The following is a 4,586-nucleotide window of genomic DNA, read 5'->3' as shown; positions in this document are numbered from 1 at the left end:
TCTCTCTCTCTCTCTCTCTCTCTCTCTCTCTCTTCCTCCCTCCCTCTCCCTCTCCCTTCTCTCTCTAAAAATCAATACAAATATTTTTTAAAAGAAAGCAGTGCCACCAGCTGTCAGACTCTTGTTATGAGTCCACACTTTGCATACAGAGAGTTCCTATTCCGTTTGTTCATATTCTCCCACCATTGACCTAGAGTAGCATACTGTCTTGTGTTGGGATGTGTCTGGAGCAAAGTGCCATATTAGTGACCCTTCCTGGACCACGACTTTGACTGTTACTGACTCTCATCTTTGAAAGAAGCCCAAAAAAGGCAGAATCAAGTCTTAAACCATCACCCAGACAAGCAAGATAACATAGGAAGCTCCTCCTGTGTCCAGGGTTCAAGCTGTCCTCTGCCCATCCCCTACCCCTAATAAGAACCCAACTGCTCACTAATACACCTCTTCCCAAAATAACTACATCAGAAAAAGGAATGTATTTTTTCATTGGCTAACATTCACTCTTTAGAATCACTGACCAAGTTATTATTGCTTGAACTGTTTTCTCTTGCAAAGGAGACCACATTTGGCAATACTAGACACAACATTCTTGTGGTCTCATCAGCAAGATGAGAACAGCGTTGCTACTTTTGCTTCCTTGTAAACCTTTTAGTTCATAAATAAACTTGAGGTTTGCTCTCCTTTCAATATCTCTCAAAGAGAAACACAAACAAAATAGAAATGCCTTGCATGCAGTGTAAAGCCTCATGTAGGAGTAAACTAAAAAAAAAAAACGAAGCTTTTCCAAAGAGACCATCAGGTTATCTATTTCAAGTTCTCACTCTTGCTGTCTAAACATTTAGTGAACAGCTTACCCAGTTATAGCTTCTTTTTCCTATAGTTATTTTCTACACTCTCCCTAGAGTGATCTTAATAAAACTCAAGTTTATTTATCTTCTTTCTCCCCCATTTAATACCTTTTATTAGCTCTCTATTTTTCTCATTTTAGAATGGCACATGATAAGGTTCATGATGAGGTCCCTGTCTATTCTCTAGCTCAATTCCTACCAATCTTTCCCTATTTGTGCTGTAATAATACCAACCAACTTGTAGCTCTCAGAAGACATTTGTCTGTTTCAGTACTCATAGAATGCCTAAGAAAACACCTCTTCCTTCCCCTATTTATCTGGTGGGCTCCTATTAATTTTTCAAAACCCTTCTTGGCCTTCAATTTCCCCAGAAAAAGTTCCCCAACTCAAAGTTAACTCCCTTTTTTTTATTCCCTCACCCGAGGACAATTTTTTTGTTTTTTGTTCAGATAGAGTGGGAGAGAGAGAGGGAGGAAGGGAGAGAGAGAGAGAGGGAGGGAGAGATAGAGAGGGAGGGAGAGAGAGACAGAGAGAAACATCGACATGAAAGGAACACATCAAGTGGCTGCCACCCGCACAACCCAACCAGGGCCGGGAACAAACTGCAACCGAGGTACATGCCCCTAGCGGGAACCGAACTCGGGTCTCTCTGGACCGCAGGCCAACACTCTAACTGCTGAGCCAAATCGGCCAGGGCTTAATTCCCTCTTTTGTGCACTTATTCCCATTTTACTCATTCATTTATTTGACAAATTCAATAACATTTGACAAATATTTACTGGACTACTCAATACATGTCAAGTGCTGTGCTGGGGAATCTCATCATCTCTTTGTCATCCTGGCTAATACTCCCAGGTGCCAGGCACTGTTTTAAATAATATACATTTATTAATTCATTGACCTGAGCAAAAACTCTATAAAGTAGATACTCTAACTATAGCCCTCATATAAATGAAGCAACTAAATCCAGAGAGAATAAGTAGTTTGCCCATGGTCACCCTGGCAGTGCAGCTTTAAAGTGCGTGTTCAATTCAGACCTTGTTGATATCATGGTAGAGATAACAAGTCTAATAAGGAAGACTAACATTAACAAGCAATTATAACAAAATGTGATGAAAGAAAGAATATAAGATGCTATGGAAGCATGCACCTAGAAACCTAACCTATTCAATTAGTGAGGCTTCATTGAGAAAGATGTGTTTGAGGCTGAGTGGTGAAGGATGAGTATAGAAACTGTCTACTTCAACATTAGATAGACTTCCAAACTACTTAGTCACCTCCATAGACAGGACCTATCCTATTGCTAGGCACACCAAGTGTAAGAATGTATTTATTAAATGAATAAATAAATTAAAATGTTAGGAGTCTTCTCTGAGCTCTACCAGAAGCTTTAAGCATTTTCTTATTTAGCCTGGCCAGTGTGGCTCAGTGGTTGAGCATTGACCCATGCACCAAGAGGTCACCAGTTCGATTCCCAGTTGGGGCACATGCCCAGGTTGTGGGCCTGATCCCCAGTGGAGGGCATGCAGGAGGCCATCAATCGATGTTCTCTCTCTCCTTCTCCCTTCCTGTCTCTCTCATATCAATAAAGATAAATAAATAAATAAATAAATAAATAAATAAATGTTTTCTTATTTAATCTGTATATAACAATCCTACAAGGCAGTTATTTTTTTCCTTCCACATTACCGATTGAGAACCTGAACTTCAGTTCATTCACGGACATTTGTGAATTTCAGAATTCCTTGCTGATCCACTGCAATTTCCAAATTGACTCATGGACAGCTCTTTGATTTTTTTTTTTTTTTTTAATCCTCACCCGAGGATCTGTTTTTATTGATTTTCTAGAGAGAGGAAAGGGAAGGGAGAGAGAGAGAGAAACATTGATGTGATAGAGAAACATCAATTGGTTGCCTCCGGTACACGCCCAGATCAGGAATTGTACCTACAACCTGGATATGTGCCCTGAATGGAAATCAAAACTGTGACCTTTTGGTGTACAGGATGATGCTCCAACCAACTAAGCCACACTGGTCAAGGCGAGCTCTTTGACTTTTAAATAATTTATAATGTTATTTTTGAAATAACACTCTGCCAAGCCACCCCCTCCCAAGTAATCAACAAAAAGAAAAAACAAAACCTGAAGACTTGTATACATATATCTTTTGTTCTTCAAAACACTTGGTCTTCCTGCCACCCTATGACCTCTGAAACTACACTTGCCAGAGGCTCTAATGATCGCAATGTTGCGAAATCCATTGGTCACTTCTGTGTCTTCACTATCTGACTTCCATGGAGCATTTGCTATTGTTGACCACTTCCTTTCAGTTGTAAACTTTCTTCTCTTGAATTCTATGACATCACCATCTTTCCTAACAGGTTGCTCCTTCTCAGTCTCTTGCTGGCTCTTCCCCCTCTGCCCAACTTTGAAATGTTGAAAATTCTCATAGCCAGTTCTCTGTCTACATCTTTGTTTTGATAATCTCATCTAGTCCCAAGGTTTTAAGTTTCATGTATAAATTCATAACTGCCACATTTATGTCTCCAGCCTAAACTTCATTACAGACCAATATATTCATCTGTTTACTTGACATTATCATTTGGGTATGTAATAGGCATCTTGGACTTCATTATTGTCAATGCTCTCCAGCCAAAGACTACTAAGAACACAACTATAGTTGAACAAGTTGTTTCAGTAAGAATGCACACTCTGGAGAACCATGGGGCATCTCAGTAAGAGGGTGTTAGAAATTTGGGCTTGTGTTAGATGATTTAGGGAAGAGTTCAAGAAAGAGGATTTTACTCTGGATTGGAAGCTGTAGGAAGGCAGGGGTTATTGATATTTTAATTAGTATTATCTAGAAGGACTCAGGCTAAAACTGTAATTGATGAAGAAGCAGCAATCATTCATATTAGCCAGGCTAGGAAAGTGTTTCTCATTTTGCGGGGGTTTGGACAATGTTTTGTCTGTGTTCAGACATGATTACAGAGTGATCTCATTTCTGTTTTGATCCATCATGGTCTCAGACTGGCCTTGTCTGATGTTGATGTTTTGTGCAAGTTTCCCCCCTCAAACATTCCTGATTCTGCATTTTCTTTATCCTTTGGCTGGTAATCTCTTTCCTTGTAGGCTCTCATCATGGTGCCTCCTTCCTAGTCATTATCACATCATTCCTAGCTGAAAGAATGTTCATTTATTCGCTTATTGTCACCGTCTTACTGGAATTGAGTTTCTTAAAGTTTTTTTCTGTCGTGTTCATCACTGCAACTCCAACTTCTATAAACCTGCATTAGAGCCAAGGGCTCAATAAATGCAGACTGAATGCCACTGGGCCTATTTCTGCGAATACAATCATAAATAACCAGCAGTTGCATTTTTTAAAAACTAAGTAGGGCATTCAATACAAAGAAGTAAAAGCAGGGAGTCAAAATGAGTCTTGTATACAGACTGCCCACTGCCCAACGTCGTGTGTGACAATATGTAGGGATGTATTAAGACTCCAGGGCCCGAGATTCTCCTGTTCCTGAATTATCTTTTTTCCTGAAGATTGTGTAGGATATTTAACTTAACGGCTCACTCTACTTTTTAATGAAGGATTATTCCCAGATTTTATTTCTGTAACCGCTCTCCGCTAGCCACCGCCGTGGAAGTAACCCAACCCCCTTACGCAGGCGCCCAAGCGTAATCCCCGGCGCCGAGTGCTTTACACTGCGCATGAGCAAATAGAAGCACCGAGG

This window comes from Molossus molossus, unplaced genomic scaffold (genome assembly GCF_014108415.1).
Source record: "Molossus molossus isolate mMolMol1 unplaced genomic scaffold, mMolMol1.p scaffold_m16_p_12, whole genome shotgun sequence".
Lineage (NCBI taxonomy): Eukaryota > Metazoa > Chordata > Mammalia > Chiroptera > Molossidae > Molossus > Molossus molossus.
The sequence above is the reverse complement of the archived record's forward strand: the minus strand, read 5'-3'. Positions refer to the sequence as shown.